This window comes from Megalobrama amblycephala, linkage group LG1, assembly GCF_018812025.1.
Source record: "Megalobrama amblycephala isolate DHTTF-2021 linkage group LG1, ASM1881202v1, whole genome shotgun sequence".
Taxonomy (NCBI): Eukaryota; Metazoa; Chordata; class Actinopteri; order Cypriniformes; family Xenocyprididae; genus Megalobrama; species Megalobrama amblycephala.
Window position 1 is genome coordinate 14814615 of NC_063044.1, and position 21676 is coordinate 14836290.

Below are 21676 nucleotides of genomic sequence, written 5' to 3' on the forward strand. Positions count from 1 at the left end.
AAGAAATTAAGGTTTTTGATGAAAACATTCCAGGATTATTTTCCTTATAGTGGACTTCAATGGACTCCAAACGGTTGAAGGTCAAAACTACAGTTTCAGTGCAGCTTCAAAGGGCTATAAATGATACCAGACGAGGAATAAGGGTCTTATCTAGTGAAAAAAAAAAACTTTCATTTCCGTATTCTCCAAAAAGTTTACGCTGTATGTCCTAAACTTTCCCTGTTCTACTTACAGAAAAAATGTAACTGGTGCGTTTGTACCGTAAGTAGAATAGGGAAGGCGTAGGACATTTTGGAGAATACGGAAATGCGGTTTTGGTGGAACATTGTTTATATAAAGCATATACATTTACATTTTTTTCAAAACTTACAGATCATTTCTCTAGATAAGACTCTTATTCCTCGTCTGGTATCGTTTAAAACCCTTTGAAGCTGCACTGAAACTGTCATTTTGACCTTCAACCATCTGGAGGCCATTGAAGTCCACTATAAGGAGAATAATCCTGGAATGTTTTCATCAAAAACCTTCATTTCTTTTCGACTGAAGAGAGAAAGACATGAACATGTTGAATGCCATGGGGGTGAGTAAATTATCTGGAAAAGTTTATTTAAAAGTGGACTAATCCTTTAAAGTACATCTTCAGCAGTACATTTTACCTAAATTTCAAAGGAAAAATGAAGTAACAATAAAACTACATTTAAGGTTGTACTACTAATTGCATTTAATATCAATTAACAAGTGTCTAAAAACATTCCATTCCATAATAAGTACTCTTTTTAAAAGTATGCTAAAGTGTACTTCATTTTTCACAAGGGTCTGGCCTTGATGTTGTACAGTTATATTGTGGAATCTACTGAGAAGAATTGACTCTGTTCTCGCTGATATTCTAGCAACATCAACATCAAGGGATCTATTCCCAGGGGAAAGCATGAACCGATGAATGTATAAACTGAACGCAACATAAGTCGATTTTGATAAAAGTGTCTGCCAAATGCTTAAACAAAATGTTGCATCAGCTTCTACTTCATCCCTTGATATATAATTTATCGTCTTTTAGATTTGTAGTTATTTGCTTTTAAAAGTGGTCTCTATGGTTCTGTATAATGCAATGTAATTATCCTCACTTTGAAACAACAACTATAAAAAATGTGGAGCCGGGATTAGAAAACGTGCCCTGTGTCCCATATTCCATTTTGCCCATATTGTTCTGTGCTTAAGGTGAATAAATGTCCCCGAAGTCGTCATTATCTCAGCCTTGCTTGTGATAAGATAAAGCGTCCCATATAGACTGGTTCAAATGTGACGTCTCTTGCGGGTTATTATGCTACATTTGCTAAAAGCCGGACATTTAGCGAATTTATTCACGCACATTTTATCCAAGCACACAGAACAGAGATCCCAGGTGACTCTTTTGCAAGCCCATTCACAGTCGTCCTGAGGGGAGACAGACTCAACACTGTTCTCTGTTGAGCTGCTAATCACAGGACCCTATCTAATAATTGACTCAGCACAGAAGGAGGGGCAACCCGGGCCACCCTGAGGCTTATGAGCTCACTGTTAACAAACACAGCCTGTCGTCCCTGTCTTCAGCACACGGAAACTTAAATGAGCAGGCAAATTGGCATTTTCACGCAGTCTCCTAATGACGTAGTCTTAAACGCACTCGTTACGTCACATTTGGAAGTTTCTTTGGTCAGAGGGGTGCTGTGATCAGCAGAGGTTGTCTAACTGAAGCAGACATGGGACTGAGCTGCTGTATAATGTCTGGCCCTTGCCCTCAGTGCAGGGAAAGCTGTGGGGACAACTGTCTTTGTGCCTGTCACATGGACGAGCCGTGTGCGGACCGCTGCTGTAACCTGTTCTGTCAGTTCTGTCTGGACTGCTTCTGTCTCATCTGCTCGGACGACTGCCGCTACACTCTGTGTTTCATGTGCACCAGGATGGCCGACTCCTGCACTGCTGTTCTGACCACCGAGCAGCCCAGATCTACACAGAAACTAAGAGAAGGTAGGTGGAGTCTGCTGTGAGTTTTAACTTGTGCATTGCTGTGACTCAGAGACATGTTCCATGAAGTACGCTTCATAAAGTTATTGGTAGCACTTTACACTAAGGTCTCATTTGTTAATATTAGTTGATGCATTAGCTAACAAGGGGCAATATTCTTATTAATCTTTGTTAATGTTACACTCTAAAAAAATGCTGGGTTAAAAACAACCCAAGTTGGGTTGAAAATGGACAAACCCAGCAATTGGGTTGTTTTAACCCAGTGGTTGGGTTAAATGTTTGCCCAACGTGCTGGGTAGTTTTATTTAACTCAACTGTTGTATAAAAATTACTGTATTGCTTGCTTAAAATGAACCCAAAATATGCTGGAAATTAACATTTATTAATATGTTTAATAAATGAGCATTTATTAATAAGATAATGAATAATAAACAATAAACATTTATTAAATTGCTTATTAATAAATGTGCACCTTTTGATTATTATTGTTGCCTCTAGTAATTATGTGTCTGATTTTTAATTTCTCACCTATTTTGGATTCATTTTAAGCCAGCCATATAGTCATTTTTAATCAGTAGTTGGGTTAAATAAAACTACCCAGCAGGTTGGGCAAACATTTAACCCAACCACTGGGTTAAAACAACCCAATTGCTAGGTTTGTCCATTTTCAACCCAACTTGGGTTGTTTTTAACCAAACATTTTTTAGAGTGTAGTTAATTGTTCATTGTTTGTTCATTGTGCATAATAGTGCATTAATTGTAATTTTTTTCTGTTTTTAACGTTAAACATCAACATTCCCGAACATTAATAAAAATGCACTTAATTGTGTTGAATATGCACTAGTAGTGTACTTCGAAACTTTTTAACCCTCTGGTCCTCTTCAGTCAAAAATGACTTTACGTTTTGAATTTTTTTTTTTTTTTTTTTTTTTTTTGTGCTTCATCGGAATGGAATGAAAATTGGTGACTTTTGTTGGCATTAGCTTTGAACACACATACAATAAAATCATGGACATGATTCGGATATGTTAAAGGTTTTTTTTGTTTTTTTTTTTTAAATGACCGACATAGGAAATGAATGGGAAATTTGAATACTCAGAGAATCTTTTGGTGGTACAAGCTACAATTTAGTCACTGCATAGAAAAAAGACACATCGAGAGCACAAAACAGACACACTCAAACACACACTCACTCAACACACCATTATACACACACAAATGAATCGTGTGGCAGTAACAATATGGTAAAATTAAGCCAAAAGACTCAAATAAGAGGTTGGAATCCGATCAGACTCAGATTTATTAAGCTGTGATAAAACATACCTGTTCATTTTTGTCACATTTTTATTGAATTTTGATGTTATGTGTAAGAAAATGTCCTCCTTTGTGTTCAGGTTTGACTGTAGTAAAATTAATGCAAAAACTGACACTTCAAATCAACATTTCAAACCATAAAAATCTAAACTTGACAAAAAGTAGTCTTTGAGAATGTCTAAGTATAAATCCAAATCCTTAATAAACTGAATAAGTATTTATGTCTAAAAACTGTACATTTCTTGTCTATTACCACCCACTGCAACTTATACCAATGACGGAAATAAGCACAGTTATAGTAGCAAAATATGTGGGAGAGCGTTGCTATAGTGTGACAATAATAGGGATGTCAGTACTAAATCAAAACTAGTTAGCACATCATTTGTAATTGAAAGGGTTTAATGACAATATCTGATTATGTCTACACTTAAAATAATCACAAAATAGATGTATGAGATGATAAAATCATATACCATTAATCGTTCCCAGCATGTTTGTAAAAAGTTACCTGAGAAATAGAGAGAGAGAGTGAAAGAGAAAGAGAAAGGGCCAGAGAGTGCCCAAGAAAAGCCAAGAATCAAAGAGCCCAGAAAAAGAGCAGAGAATAAGAGAGACAGAGCAACAGATACAATCTTCTTTTATCCCTTCCTTGAACATGTGACTGAAACCCAAATGTGAGACATTCAAACTGACCAATCAGAAGATTAAAACTTCTCCCGCTGTACTAAAGGTGTGACCATTTGTAGACCCCCGATGTACACACATCTTGGCCTACAGGGCTTGATCACTATCAACACATTTGTGTCTTTCAAATGGCCCTTGTAACAAGAGAGAGGGACTTGAAACAGCAAAGCAAATGTCTTTGTTCGTTTTAAAAAATCCTTAGATATTTTCAGTCTCACAAATTCAAGGCTTCCTTCACATTGGACTGCGAAGAAGCCAAGTGTGACCCCTAAACGAAGAGGACCAGAGGGTTAAAAAAAATAATAATATAATATTAATGAAGTAAATGTGTACATTTTTATGACTGTTTTCATAACACATTTTTAACAATCTTTTGTTGTGCTTTAAAGAAGTACACTTATTTTGAAGTGTTGACTAAAGCACATGTTTGTTATTTAACTGTATATTGTTATTCAAAAAATGTACATATTTTTAATGTACTAAACTGCATCTTTGTCATTACAAATGTGTAATTACAAATATACGTAAACGCATTACCAACAAGTTTATAGAGAAATTACATGAAAGTATATTTTATTTTATCATAAATGCTCCAGCATCCCACAAAGGACGAAAGGTGTGGAGAATGGATTGATGGATAAATGCTTGTCAGGATATTCGGCAGTACACTTAACCATAATTACAATTAAAGTGAAATTACAAAGATGTATTCAAGTCCTACTTAAGTGGGTCAAATAACCCTCTTAAAGGGATAGTTCACCCAAAAATGAAAATTATCCCATGATTTACTCACCCTCAAGCCATCCTAGGTGTATATCTGAGTTATATTAAAAAAATATCCTTGCTCTTCCAAGCTTTATAATGGTAGTGAAGGGGGTGTGAGATTTTGAAGCCCAAAAAAGTGCACCCATCCATTATAAAAGTAATCCCCATAGCAGTATACACATATGGTGGCTTGAGGGTGAGTAAATCATGGTATAATTTTCATTTTTGGGTTAACTATCACTTTAAGTGTTTTAATTGCAAAGATATGCCAATCTGTAGGCCTAATGTTTCACAGGGGTATTCTTGTGAAGTAATGAAACCTTAATTAAAGAGTTACCAAGAGTTATTGTAATTTTTTTTATGTAATTATTATTTCTTGGCTTGTAGGTTCTCATCTGGAAGGAGGCCAACTGATTTAGATCACCTGATATACGTAAAGGAACTTGATGGGTTGGATGAAGACTTGTTTCCTACTTCATGATGCCATTTTTTTGTACTGCAAGAGACTGAAAACTATGAAGGAAATGTTTTTTTCTAAAGTAGCCCATTTTTCATTTGTAGCCCATGATGCAATGTGTATATACAGGATTGCACAATTTGTATTGCACACTGAATACTGTATGTTGTAGCAGCAAATACAACTGATTCTGTGAATTATAAAAGTGTCTAGATCATCTGTTCAAAAGTGAAAACACTTTGCACTCATGCCAAAAAAACAAACAAACAAAATCTCAAGTATGACTGACTTTCAAATGACAGGCAGGAAAACTAGCAGCACTCCTAGAAGACCTCTCAGCCAATCAGATTTGAGGACCAGAATTAACAAAAGATTTCAATTTCAATCAGTGTGGTTCTTTAAAATTTCTGTTAATCAAAGAATCCTGAAAAAAAGGAAGAAGTTTAGAAGTGAAAACACTTGTGCACTCATGCAAAAAAACAAAAAGCGAACATTTTGCTTGACATGGTATGCTCCTGAACATCTGACTCTCAGAGGACAGGCAGGAAAAACTTGATTTGCACGCCCTGTGGAACGCGCCGTCACAGAGGTACAGTATTTATATAAGAATCCACCCATGTATATGTCAGACCAGCCCTGTCAACATCGCAGGAAAGACAACTTAGGTAATTTTGAGTTAACTTATTGAAATTGAGTGACTTTTAAAAGGTGAAAAGAGGACAGCAGATACAAACAAGGTAAACAAGATCGTCTGAGAAGCAGAGAACGTCGTTTCTATGCTCTTTTCTCCTTTTGTGACACTGCAGTGATTGAGGATTTTAATTTGTTCTCAATTTCATGAAAAAAACAGAAGTGGGACTGAAGAAGAAGAAGAAAAGGAAGATTAAAGAAAAAAAAGAAGATTCTAAACATCTGAAGGCACTTGAAAAAGGTACATTGAATTGAAATAGCAGTTTTCAGATAATTTGAGCAATCTGAAACATATCTATCGCCCGCAGTCTTGTCCTTGGGTAAATTATTTGATTGGAACTGATTTTTTTGGTGTGAAAAGTTTGGTGTAATAAAAGTGCCCTCCGTTCTACTTCTTTAGGAGCTCTAAGCTTTGAGTCTGAGAAAGAGAGACGGATGACTAGGAGGAGCTCAGTGCTTGTTTTTTAATGATTTTGCTGGCATTTTCCCTTTGCGCTTCAGGGCTGAGCTAAATACTGACACATTCATCTCACAACTATGCCTCTCATTGTATCCATTGAAGTCATCAATGTAAAAAAACAGGCAAGCACCGTCACGTTAGCTAATTGCTAACTTTCCAACTTTGGAGCTCTCCATTGAGCAATGTGTCAATAGTGTTCAGATAGAGCTTGCGAGATCCATAGAGCATTGATTTATTTCCATATCAGTTAATGGCAATGAAACAATGCTCTCAGATACTGGAACGTAATTACCATCGATTGATTCTCCGCATCCGTGAGTCCCTGCGTAACTGTCTCATCCTCCCTTAGGCCCGATCCAGGAGACTAGCCATGGAGGAGGATTACAAGAACCCACCACCGTCCTATGAAGAAGTTATTACCCATCAGCACACGAGCAACACTAATCAAAGCCGCTCCGCTGATAAGACGCAGGGCTGCTGCTGCAGGTGCTGCATAAGCACCAAGAACTGTCTGATGAGTCCGGAGTGCGGCCGAGCTCTCAACATCGCCAGTGTTGTTGCCATGTGTGGCATGTGTATTCGAATGTTTGTTTGTAAGTACCCAGGAGCACCACATTTTTAATCATTCAAAAGTTTGCGATCAGTCGGTCAGTCAGTATATACTTATTTATATATTTATGAAAGAAAGAAATCAATACTTTATTTCAGCAAGGACACATTAAAATTGATCAAAATTGACAGTAAAGATATTTATAATGTTACAAAAAAATTCTGTTTCAAATAGGTGCCGTTCTTTTGAACTTTCTATTCGTCAAAAAATTCTGAAAAAAAAAAAAAATTTATTACAGTTTCCACAGAAATATTAATCAGCACAACTGTTTTCAACATTGATAATGAGAAAAGTTTCTTGAGAATCAAATCATCATATCAGAATGATTTCTGAAGGATCATGTGACACTGAAGACTAGAGTAATGATGCTGAAAATACAGCTTTGATCACAGGAATAAATTACATTTTATAATATTACAATAGAAAACACCTTTTGACTGTACTTTTTGATTAAATTAGAATAAGAAAGTTTTAAAAATATTTGTAAAAATCTTACTGACCCCAAGATTTTAAATGGTAGTTTATAAGGTATTTGCCTGAAGAGGATGGATGGATGGATGGATGGATGGATGGATGGATGGAGAGAGATTGATGATGGGATGAATGAATGGATGGATGGATGGATGGATGGATGGATGGATGGATGGATGGATGGACGGATGGATGGATGGATGGATGGATGGATGGATGGAGAGAGATTGATGATGGGATGAATGAATGGATGGATGGATGGATGGATGGATGGATGGATGGATGGATGGATGGATGGATGGACGGACGGATGGATGGATGGATGGATGGATGGATGGATGGCGAGAAGGGAGGTAGGGATAGATGATGGAGGGAGGGAGGGAGGGATGGATGGATGTATAAGTGGGTGGATAGATGGATGGATGGATGGATGGATGGATGGATGGATGGATGGATGGATGGATGGATGGAGAGAGGGGTGGATGGATGATGAATGGATGGATGGATGGATGGATGGATGGCGGGAGGGAGGGAGGGAGAGATTGAGGATGGATGGATGGATGGATGGCAAGAGGAAGGGATGGATGGATGGCAAGAGGGAAGGAGAGAGAGAGAAAGAGAGAGAGAGATTGATGATGGGATGGATGGATAGATGGAGGGAGGGGTGGATGGATGGATGGATGGATGGATGGATTGCAAGAGGGAAGGAGGAAGAGATTGATGGATGGATGGATGGATGGATGGATGGATGGATGGATGGATGGCAAGAGGGAAGGAGGGAGAGATGGATGGATGGATGGATGGATAGATGGATGGATGGATGGATGGAGGGAGGGGTGGATGGATGGATGGATGGATGGATGGATTGCAAGAGGGAAGGAGGAAGAGATTGATGATGGATAGATGGATGGATGGATGGATGGCAAGAGGGAAGGAGGGAGAGATGGATGGATGGATGGATGGCGGGAGGGAGAGAGAGAGATTGATGATGGGATGAATGGATGGATGGATGGATGGATGAATGGATGGATGGATTGCAAGAGGGAAGGAGGGAGAGATGGATGGATGGATGGATGGATGAATGGATGGATGGATTGCAAGAGGGAAGGAGGGAGAGATGGATGGATGGATGGATGGATGGATGGATGGATGGATGGATGGATGGATGGATTGCAAGAGGGAAGGAGGAGAGATGGATGGATGGATGGATGGATGGATGGATGGATGGATGGATGGATGGCAAGAGGGAAGGAGGGAGAGATGGATGGATGGATGGATGGATGGCGGGAGGGAGAGAGAGAGATTGATGATGGGATGAATGGATGGATGGATGGATGGATGGATGAATGGATGGATGGATTGCAAGAGGGAAGGAGGGAGAGATGGATGGATGGATGGATGGATGGATGGATGGATGGATGGATGGATGGATGGATGGATGGCAAGAGGGAAGGAGGGAGAGATGGATGGATGGATGGATGGATGGATGGATGGATGGCGGGAGGGAGAGAGAGAGATTGATGATGGGATGAATGGATGGATGGATTGATGGCAAGAAGGGAGATAGTGATTGATGAAAGAGGGAGGGAGGGAGGGAGAGATGGATGGATGGATGGATGGCAAGAGGGAGGGACTGATGACGGAATGGATGGATGTATGAATTGGTTCAAATAGTAATCTCACCAACATCAACACTTTTGGTTCTGTCCCTATCAGTGAGTGAGCCATTGGTCTGAATATAAAGTAAATTATTATTCAAATAATAGCTGAAGAATTTGGTGAAACTTTGATGAATAGTATAAATAAATAGTATGTTTTGTGGATCACTCCAAATGTAAGGTAAAATAGTGTTCCATGTGTTAAAAAGTGTGTGTGCGAACATTGTTTACGTTTAACTGCAACTCAACTTTATATTAGACTAGAAAAGACTCATTAGCATAGCAAACATATCACTTCTGTGCTCTGCTACTGTAATACATTATAGCTTCAGTCATATTTCAGATTATGTGAAAGTGACTGGCTGAAACATGTCATCCCAATGTTGTTTTTCTTTCTTTTTTAGAACACAGTCTCTTGTGGACCATCTATTCCAGATCTCTCATCCAGCGGTGGCCTTCTCAAATTAAAAAAGACAAACAAAGGCGTTTGGTCTGTTCCAAAACCTAGTGATCTGCAACATTTATAAGCTCTTCCCCAATGCAAATCCCAATGCTATTCCAAAAATAGTCGGCAGCGCAGCATGTATCATTCACAGATAAGGTAATCCCAGAACACATTGTGACTAAAATTTCCATTTAAAATAGTAAACAGCAATTTCAAAGTATAATCTATAAATCCAAAGTATAATTTAATCAGCTTTGACAAATCTCATTGTGAAATGTGCCATGTCGTATGCCATTTTTCAAGTCTTTAGCTTAGCAACATGCTAACATGAAACTCGACTTGACTGAGCCTCTCATGTGCTTCATTGGTCTCATTCATGAAACAGCAGCACAATGAATTTGTAAATCATTTGTAAAATCATTCTTATGTAAATTGTGGCATTTAATTGAATATGAATGAGTGACCTCATGCTGTCTATGTAGAATGTTTTAGTGACTAAAGGTGCAGTCACATTTATTGCATACGAAATAAAGTCTTTTCAATAAGAATGTGATGGATTGGGAATTTAGCTTAACCCTTTGAGCGGTACGGTCCCACATATGGGATTTTTATTTCTGTGCCCCTGGGCGTACGGTACCACATATGGGATTTCGAACGTTCAGCGACGTCACATAACTGCCAGATTCAAACTGTGCTTTCGCGCTCTGGCTGCGAGACGGACGCGCGCAGCTCTTGTCATATATCACCTCTATGTATATCACAGCTATGCAGCGTTTTCAGCCACATAATGTTTCTTTTAAGGTTTCAGACATTTAAATATGCATAATCACCATTAAAACAATACATTAAGAGTTTTATAAAATACACACTGATGTCCGACATCAGTGGAAGCAGCAATAACAAATATAATTTGCCGACATTTATTCATATCAGACGCACATAATGGGCCTAAGTAACTATAAAGTTTACTCTATTATTCTTCCAGTTCACCAGCCACTTACTTGCATATATTTCGGGAGAAATTGATGAATTCACCTGCTGTAAATCCGACTGACAGGACTCTGAACTGCAGCGCAAACTAAGATGGCGGCGCCCATCTCGCATTATAGATCAAGATAAAGATCATTTATAAAGGTTTTAAAACGACAAAGCACACTCACTTACACATATTTGAGAATCGGAATATCATATAGTTGATGACATGGTAAGCAATTTTGCTAATATTTTAAATATAAAAGGAAAAACTAAATAATAGCGATCCATCTGTCATACAGTGTTATTGTTGCTGCGTTCAGCGTTCGTGACACGCAAGACGCGTCGCCATGGAAACATTAAAGGCAAACGTTCTAAAATAACGGTCGCCTTAAAAAAACTCACTCTGGGGGGACAGTTAGAATATTTTAAACTCACGATCGAAAGGGTTAAGGGCAGAGACTTCTCCAGATTTCAAAACTGGTTCAAGTTTGTAACAAACTTGCTGTACTAACCAACAGAAAGCTGCTTTCTGTGTGAACTGTGCTTTATACATCACTATACTATTGACGATAGAGTGCATTAGTCCACCTTTTCAGCGGCGCTGGTTCTGGAAGTTTTTTGGTAACCCTTTATTTTAAGGTGATGTAGTTACACGTTACTACATGTACTCACTATAATAACAGTAAATTATGCATAATTACAAGTACCTAACCCTAAACTGAGCCCTAACCCTAACTGTTTGCCTGGCAAGTCCAGACTGATATATCTTCTACAAGATATATCAGTCTGGTCAGTCCGCCCTCCATCGCGCCTCGAGTCAACTCCAAAATGTACCATGCAATCAGATTCGTTATTTCAGCGACGCAAACAGCGTCACTCTAGTGCGGCAAAAGTCCCTTCAATATCAACAAAGTATTTGAAAATCAAACAAAAATCCAAAGATATAAGACTGCGTACTTAACGGCTTTAGTGAGGGAAAAAACTACAATCCCATGAAGCATTGCGAACAGCATAATTAAATATCGAATTGAATATAAAACAACAACATATAAACAATATATTTTACGTTTATTGCCAAATATGCATATATTTCAAATATTTCAGTATTTTGAGAGAGTAGGGAGACCAACTTGATTACATAATTTGTGGTGCTTTGTTGGCAGTGGGCAGAGCCAATGAGTTCTTTTGCTGTGTTTGACTTGATTCGGCTCTCTGATTGGTGTAATTTTCTGCACAAGTTCATGGGTAATGTAGATTTTCACCGGGAATTTGGTCGTTAAAGGGTAAATTCAACCAAAAATGTCAAATTAATTAATAATGAATTCATTAATTCATTAATTACTCACCCTCATGTTCGTTCCACACCCGCAAAACAAAATTAAGATATTTTTGATGAAATCCGAGAGGTTAATTATCCTCCATAGACAAAGTAGACACTTCCGGAACCCGATCGTTGCACATGGACAATAGACCTTTTTTTGTTTGCAAACTTTTGGTATTGTGACCGCACCTTTACAGTATGAATTTCCATTTTGGTTTTGAACACTGACAGTGAATGAATTTGTTTTTATTTTTTTTAAATTTAGTATTTTATAATTACACTACTCTAATCCAGAACCTAAAATAGTTGTAGTCATTTGAAAATGTTCATTGGAATTTTTTTTTTTTTTTTCTTTTGAATGTGGTATCCACCTCAAATACATATCAGGATACCAAAACTTTGCATTTATCATTTCTTCTAAAAGGAAGGTGCATTTCTTCTCAAATAAATCTTAATGAAATGTGAATGTACTATTATTTATAATACTGAATTATGTTTTAAAGGACATGTACTAGACAGACAGGCTATTAAGTACACAATCTGAAAAAAAGTATGATTATTTTCCAAACTGTGGTGGAAATGTTCCTTTAAGACTGTAAAATTCCACTAAATATTAAATCTTTAGACTGGGAGTGTGTAAATAAGGATCTTCTCCACTGTGGATATAAAACCATCTGTCTTATAGCCGGTATGTAAACAAATACCCTTAAATTTAGTTGCTATACAGATGGAATGTTGTACCTTCAGGAGAAGTAAATATTTATCTATATACAATATGTACAATAATAAAGATATACGCATCTGACTTAAGCAAATGAGGATGAATATGGAGTCTTGATTTTGTGTAATTTTAAATAGTATCTGTGTCATTTGCTGCATAATCAGATAACTGTCTCAGAGAACCCAAAAAAATGTTTTTAATGTTTTTGGGTTTTTTTTGTCATTAAGAAAGAATAATTTTTCATAGGCATTTGGGATTAAAATGACATGGTTGCTGCACTGAAATTTTTTATCTTCTAATTATACCCTAAATATTTGGTGTGTCATGAATCAAAGGTCAAGCATTTCTCTGGGGCTCATAATTATTCCAGATTTCTCTGGCTGCTCTCGCTCACTGGCCCATTTTTTTCAGTGCACGAGAAACAGCTCAAGATGTAATCAGTCTGAAGGATCCGAGTACAGTGTTTTAGTCAAAATTACAAACAAAATATTGGAATCAGAATCTATCCGAGTAATGAAGGTAATCCAATATCATTATCAAAACTCACAAGCAGATATTCAGTGTACAAGGGAACAAATGTACAGATACAAACCACTCAGAATGAAATACATGAGAGAGAGATGAACAAAAAGACCAAGGACAAAAAGAACAGATGGTATTACTGAACAAAACAAGGCACATCTGTAACAGCAATAGATGGAGCAAAATAGTAGCGTGCATAGAGTGCCTACTGTATTTGAAACAGATATCATAAACATTTTAAAAATATTAACACTCATGGCACATAATAGTGCAATTCTGGCATGGGTGTGACGCAAAGCATATACACTGTAAAAAAATGGTTGTAATTTTAACGGTAAAAGACTGTAAAATTGCTACAGAGAAAAACAGTTAATTGGTTTACAGAAAGTTTCCGTAATATATATATATATATATATACGCTGAATAACTGTAATAGATCTAACCATGCATTAAATTAAATTTTACAGTAAAGTTACAATACAGTTTTTAGAAGTGAAAAAGCACGTCACTGCATAATTTACAGTAAAAAAAAAAGTAAATTGACTTTCCCAGAATTCTCTGCGTGAAATTTGATGTATTTTTGTTGAGATAAATACATAGTTCAGTCATGAAACTCTAGCTAGCACTGGCTGATGGGTCCTTAATGCAAGCTGATAATTACTGCATTAACTACTTGGTACAAGCTGATTGGTCCATGAGCTTGTTGCTCACACATTTAAATGGCTGGTTACATTCACTATAGCAGGTTGCAGTGCGCTTCAGAGTTCCTCTAAAACCCTCCACCTTCCCCAGCTCCACCTGTATAGATCTGCTATGGAGTATCGATATATGCTATTTGTGCAGCAGCACTATGTCTCATTTGCAGCAGCGTATTGGCATATGTATTGGCAGTAGAAAGTTCCTGTACTTGCTCTGCAGCAGCAGCAATAATCAGAAGCAGCAATAATCTACAGCAGCAGCAATTCAGCAGCAGCATAGCAGATCTATTCCGCCAAGACCAAATACATTAACATTGTCATATCCTTTACCATGCTAACAATCTTCAGAGAGTTGTCATGATTGAATTATGTTTCTTCTTAGTTTTTTCTAATCAGTTATGCACATTAGGGTTTTATGTTACATCTAATGTTGTTAAATTAATGTTTATTGGATTTTTTTTATGTCATACCATGATGGTGTTTAGTGTTAATCTTCTCATCTGGTGGAAAAGCTGCTTGTGATGAAGTTTGATTCAGTCACTAAATGTACAAAACAGATATTAAATGTACAAAGATATTAGTTCTTCAATAAGATGGTAAATTAAAATTTTATAAAAAATAAAAAAAACAGAGAGTTCCGGCCCTTGATTCTGATTGGTTGAGCCCCATTCGAAGCCGTTGTAAAACTGCCAAAAACATACAGCTGACCGCATTACATACAGGTGCTGGTCATATAATTGGAATATCATCAAAAAGTTGATTTATTTTACTAATTCCATTCAAAAAGTGAAACTTGTATATTATATTCATTCATTACACACAGACTGATATATTTCAAATGTTTATTTCTTTTCAATTTGATGATTATAACTGACAACTAAGGAAAATCTCAAATTCAGTATCTCAGAAAATTAGAATATTACTTAAGACCAATACAAAGAAAGGATTTTTAGAAATCTTGGCCAACTGAAAAGTATGAACATGAAAAGTATGAGCATGTACAGCACTCAATACTTAGTTGGGGTTCCTTTTGCCTGAATTACTGCCGCAATGCGGCGTGGCATGGAGTCGATCAGTCTGTGGCACTGCTCAGGTGTTATGAGAGCCCAGGTTTTCTGATAGTGGCCTTCAGCTCTTCTGCATTGTTGGGTCTGGCATATCACATCTTCCTCTTCACAATACAGAAAATCTATGGGGTTAAGGTCAGGCGAGTTTGCTGGCCAAGTAAGAACAGGGATACCATGGTCCTTAAACCAGGTACTGGTAGCTTTGGCACTGTGTGCAGGTGCCAAGTCCTGTTGGAAAATGAAATCTGCATCTCCATAAAGGTCAGCAGCAGGAAGCATGAAGTGCTTTAAAACTTCCTGGTATACAGCTGCGTTGACCTTGGACCTCAGAAAACACAGTAGACCAACACCAGCAGATGACATGGCACCCCAAACCATCACTGACTTTCATCAGAGAATATAACTTTGGACCACTCAGCAGCAGTCCAGTCCTTTTTGTCTTTAGTCGCTTCTGACGCTGTCTGTTGTTCAAGAGTGGCTTGACACAAGGAATGCGACAGCTGAAACCCATGTCTTGCATACATCTGTGCGTAGTGGTTCTTGAAGCACTGACTCCAGCTGCAGTCCACTCTTTGTGAATCTCCCCCACATTTTTGAATGAGTTTTGTTTCACAATCCTCTCCAGGGTGCGGTTATCCCTATTGCTTGTACACTTTTTTCTACCACATCTTTTCCTTCCCTTCGCCTCTCTATTAATTTGCTTGGACACAGAACTCTGTGAACAGCCAGCCTCTTTTGCAATGACCTTTTGTGTCTTGCCCTCCTTGTGCAAGGTGTCAATGGTCGTCTTTTGGACAACTGTCAAGTCAGCAGTCTTCCCCATGATTGTGTAGCCTACAGAACTAGACTGAGAGACCATTTAAAGGCCTTTGCAGGTGTTTTGAGTTAATTAGCTGATTAGAGTGTGGCACCAGGTGTCTTCAATATTGAACCTTTTCACAATATTCTAATTTTCTGAGATACTGAATTTGGGATTTTCCTTAGTTGTCAGTTATAATCATCAAAATTAAAAGAAATAAACATTTGAAATATATCAGTCTGTGTGTAATGAATGAATATAATATACAAGTTTCACTTTTTGAATGGAATTAGTGAAATAAATCAACTTTTTGATGATATTCTAATTATATGACCAGCACCTGTAAGTATCGCTGCACCACTGAGTGTGTATGTTGCTGCCTCTGTCTTAGCAACCACTCTTAGCAACTTAAACATATGTTTGTTCTCTATTGATTTTGTTCACTGAAGTTTACTGCATTATGTAGAAGAGTACTGTGAGAGAGATACTGAGTGACCGAGTGTATTACCTACATTCAGATTTAGCATTTTCCTTCAGGTTCATGATAAAATAATTGTTTGAATGTCTGCTGTGATCTTGTCCTTTTACCATTTAATGGGTTTTCCCCGTGCTCTGCTGACACTGACAGCGCTAGTCAAAGCATTTGTCATTTGCGTCTTGTTCCGTGTTCGCAACAATTTCAAAATAAAAGTCTTTGTGACTGAGTGACTCACTCATAAAGACAATCTTTGCCACCATCTAATGGCATAATAAATGTAACGTCTGTTGCTGTTCATGGTCAGGGACTATTTTTTCCAGTGGAAGGAAGCCTTTTAATGATGTTACTTCATGAAAGTTGCATTGATACATGTTTTTTGGCTTTAATATTTGTGTTGTGTGGTAACCGTGTTATAAAAGCAATAAGCCCAGTGAAGCCGTGGTTTACAGTGAATTTATAACAGCTAAGAGGGTTTTAGGCACACAACACCCCTTAGCTGTTATTAAATTCACTGTAAACCATGGCTTCTTGGGGCTTATTGTTTTAATATCAGTTAATGAAATATGGTATTTTACTGTAAATTTAAGTTGAATCCGTAAAACCTAAAACATTGCTACCGTATTTTTTTACTGTACATTTTTTTTTACAGTGTAGGTGGTACATATGGTAAAGCTCTTAGCTCTATGCGCTTGAGATTGTCCAAGAGAAGCAAAATTGATGATGAATGAATTTTTTATTGTTTTGGATTTGTTATTGTCTAACTCTGTAATGAATTCTTCACCTTCACTCTCAGTATGTGATGTTTCATTCTCTGTGTCAAACTGAAGTGAATGTAGGGCGATTCTTCTGCTGTTCTACACATTATCATGACCTGTCAATCATTGCATCTATTCCCAATCAGGCAGTATTGGGCAACACTTTAAGCTCTCTGGAAAGTGGAAAAAGTGCACACAGAAGATCTATGAATTTCAATTGCTAATATATTATTTCTCAGTTCCACAGCCAGTGGTGGATATTGATTTCAAGATGGAGTCTCGGTAGATCAGCTCATATGAATGTGGTGTGACTAGGCTGGAATAATATTATTCTAGACAGTGTAATGTTCTTGAAGATCTGGTCAGGTCAAAAAACTGGCCTACATGCCCTCAAAACAAACAACAACAACAAAAAAAGTGGCAGTACTTTAATACTGTGACCCCAAAAAGTGTTTACGTCACACTTAAAATGTATAAATGCCATTGATTTGGATCAGGAGCACGATTAGACCTGCTAACATTTACAGGATATACTGTGACCCAGCTAAATTAGCTCATGTAAATTAAGCCCACAAGGCTGGTACATATGACATTTTTATTTATTTTAATCATTATTCTCCAATTATTCACATTATGCATAACACTCTTCTGGAGTTAATAAAGAATAAATCAAATTTATGTTGCTTTAATAACTAGGGTAAAAACACCAGGAAACAAAGAAAGAAACAAAGAAAGAAAGAGCCATTGAGCTGAGAACAAAATATTAAAGGTTATAGGTCTAAAAGAAAAATTAGATCATATGACTAGTTTTAATTATAGAACTGCTTCTCAGTTACACTCATTAAATGCCTGCCTTTATAGCAAAAAGTTCTTCTATAAAGTTTTACAGTTTTTCATATATATATATATATATATATATATATATATATATATATATATATATATATATATATATATATATATATCGTTAAATTAAAAAGATTAGTACTTTGTGTCTGTATTTCACTAAATTAAGGGAATGAATAAATTGTGGGAAGGAGTTATTAATTAGTGGCCATGATCTATCTTCCCCTGTGAAAATATAGGGGAAAAGAATCAAGAGATTGCATATCCAGATACCTCACGAAATAATGGATTAGTGTCTGTGACCAATTAAAAATAACAACGTTTGTTTTCCAGGAGTTTAGTTTTAGTTGCGCAAAGCATAAGCAACAGAACATGAGGAAACATCGACACGCACAGCGCAGAATAAAATCATATAGGCTAGAGTATAAAGACTAAATAGGCCAAATATTTCACTCAAATAATTAACAGATTAACAGATTATTGTTTTGACGCTCTCCATCACAAAGAAGTTGATGGAAAAGAAATTGAGACGGCAAAAAGCAGAAGGCTATCCTGTCTGTTTTCTTTATTTTATAAGAACACAATGTTCTGTTTTTATAGGCTACATAAATTAAAGTAGACCATCTGCAGTTTAAAGCGATGCTTTTGTAGGCTATGAGCATTAATGATGGAATATAGTTTTCCGGGGCTATAAGTACTCAAGTGACTGGTTCAAGTGATCGTGCCGGCGCCTCACGCGCACACACAGTTTGATAATTTATTTATACTTATTTACGTGTTTGTTGACTATATTTATTAGGGCATTCCTCAAGTAGAATGGTTTTGGCTGAAGGCGCTCTGAAAAGTGAACTGAATTAGAGATGGTAAAAGTGGGGCCAACATCATTGGTCTTTTAAAGTGGATGGGTCTTGCCCTACCAACATCCAATGGTTCATACGCCCACGCGTTATACCATTAATTTCCGCTCAATACACATTATTGTATGCCATTTATTCATGTTCACACAGTCTGTACTAGTCAATAGAAAGGCAAGAATTTATAATATTGAATTTGATGTTCTGAGTTTCTTCTTGAAGCTGTATTTGTAAAAACTGCATATTTGCAGTCTAAAATTTCAGAAAGAAAAATCTGCTGTTTGAAAATACATGTCTATAAAATTCTGCCATGAAAACGTTTCAGTTGTGTTCAATTTCTAATGTTTAATATTCAAGTTTTAAAAAATCTAGTTCAGAACTATGTAAAATGCCACATAATATTCAGTTTTATTAAATTACACTTGTCTATAATTCAAATTTACACAATTCAAATTCAAATAGTATTGTCATAATTCTAGCTCCATACACTAGACCCCTGAAGGTGTGCTGTGGTATCTGCTCCAAGATGTTAGCAGCAGATCCTTTAAGTCCTGTAAGTTGTGAGGTGGGGCCTCCATGGATCGGACTTGTTTGTTCAGCACATCCCAAAGATGCTCAAATGGATTGAGATCTGGGGAATTTGGTGGCCAAGTCAACACATGAAACTCGTTGTTGTGCTGCTCAAACCATTCCTGAACCATTTTTGCTTTGTGGCAGGGTACATTATCCTGCTGAAAGAGGCCACAGCCACCAGGGAAAACCGTTTCCATGAAAGGGTGTACATGGTCTGCAACAATGCTTAGGTTTAGTAGGTGGTACATGTCAAAGTAACATCCACATGAATGGCAGGACCCAAGGTTACCCAGCAGAACATTGCCCAAAGCATCACACTGCCTTCTTCCCATAGTGCATCCTGATGCCACGTGTTCCCCAGGTAAGCAACACACACGCACCCAGCCATCCACATGATGTAAAAGAAAACGTGATTCATCAGACCAGGCCACCTTCTTCCATTGCTCCGTGGTCCAGTTCTGATGCTCACGTGCTGTTTTCAGTAGTGGACAGGAGTCAGCATGAGCACCCTGACCTGTCTGTGGCTATTCAGCCCCATACACAACAAACTGTGATGCACTGTGTATTCTGACACCTTTCTATCAGAACCAGCATTAACTTCTTGAGCAATTTGAGCTACAGTAGCTCGTCTGTTGGATCGGACCACACGGGCCAGCCTTCGCTCCCCACGTGCATCAATGAACCTTGGCCGCCCATGACCCAGGAGATGCTCTGACCCAGTCGTCTAGCCATCACAATTTGGCACAATTTGGCCCTTGTCAAACTCGCTCAAATCCATATGCTTTCCCATTTTTCCTGCTTCTAACACATCAACTTTGAGGACGTCAAAACGTTCACTTGCTGCCTAATATATCCCACCCACTAACAGGTGCTGTGATGAAGAGATAATCAGTGTTATTCACTTCACCTGTCAGTGCTCATAAAGTTATGCCTGATCGGTGATATTATATATATATATATATATATATATATATTATTAGAGTCATACATTATGTCTCTATAAAGTATATTTACTGTATAATGTAAAATGCAAGTGGACTACTGTAATATAACATTACGGTAACACACAATATTACAGTATTTTGAACATTGTCTGATTACATACCTGTTCTGTTTACAAATGTTTGAATGATTGAGGACACAGTTGTTCTCCCAACATTTGGCTGTACCTTTCGACTTGCTTCAGCCATAAGGTCATGACTGAGAACATGGTCCACAATAGTGGCCCCATCTTTTATCAGAAACACGTCTACAATCCTGACCTCACTGTTTTGACTCCGTACCCTTCCACCACACATCTTTACTCCTCTTCCTTTTCCCGGCTGTTGACCCTGTTTGTTTCCTTGTTGTTCTTCCATTGTGAGAATTTGTAACACTGTGTTGTGCTCTTGCCAAATGAAGCTTCATGAGATGTTTTAGAGAACTGGTTGATCTAATGCTTTACATTCACCTTCATTATTGTAAAATTCAGAATTCACCTCCGCAATTAATCATTTCAGGACACATCAACAAAAAAGTCTAATAAAAATGTGTAGAAAATATGGTTGACTGTTTATGACAACTAGTTGAACCATTTTGCATTTAATGACTTATGCAAGGAACTAATGCATAGATGTTTTGAGGGGTAAGACTATTGAACAGGAAACCAAACATGACATAAACAATTGATAAGGTAGGAAACAGCAGACAATTGTACATAAACTGCAAGTAGCTTTGAGAATTTCAGTTGTGATCTGAGAAATGCTCCAATAGCAACTGAGAAAAACTGTAAATCTCTTTTCACATAAATTGGATGCTGTTAATTTGATCACTATCTTGTTTTTACACACATCTATTGTTCTTACTTTATGTGTGATTTCTAATGTTGCTATATAGGTTTGTTCCTTTCCTCAAAAAAGAAATGAATCCATTAAAGAAGAGATTACGACCAAGATAAAAAATATTATGTTAAAATGTACTCTTTCCAGAACTGTATGACTTTTTCTTTTGTGCACACACACACACACACACACACACACACACACACACACACAAAAAAAAAAAAAAAAATTACACATTGAAGAATGTTGGTAACCTAACAGCTTTGGTTAACATTGATATCCATTGTTTAAAAGAAAAAAGGCATTTCACTAAGGCATTTCCCAAAATATCTTCTTTTGTGTTTCTCTGGAACCTCATGAGGGTAAGTAAATGACAGAATTTAAATTTTGGGTGAATTATCTCTTTGAGACTGAATGAACTACATTTCAAAAGGAAAATAAATAATTAGGCTATATAGAGCTATTCGGTTTATAGTCCTAAAACCTGGAAGAGAATTTGCATTTTTAAGCCATGGGCTCCCTTGGGAATTTCCTTTGGGGTTTTAGCATAGCAGTTATGACAAAAATAAGGTCTGCGGTTAATTTGACTTGAGAAGACTTTTATGTTTTATTCTACAACAGAAGTTACACACAGTCATACCTCAAACATACATTTTGAAGCCATTGCATGTTTAAAAAAAGTTCTTAGT

At 37.2% G+C, this 21676-nt stretch overlaps 1 long non-coding RNA gene across 1 annotated transcript; it reads left to right on the forward strand.

Annotated features, from left to right (window-relative positions):
- Positions 1-1230: 1230 nt before the first annotated feature.
- LOC125263765 lies at positions 1231-10126 on the forward strand. The gene is made up of 5 exons (XR_007183891.1): positions 1231-2007; positions 5155-5961; positions 6075-6155; positions 6724-6967; positions 9518-10126. It is a non-coding gene; the product is annotated as an uncharacterized LOC125263765 (long non-coding RNA).
- The last annotated feature ends 11550 nt before the right edge of the window (positions 10127-21676 follow it).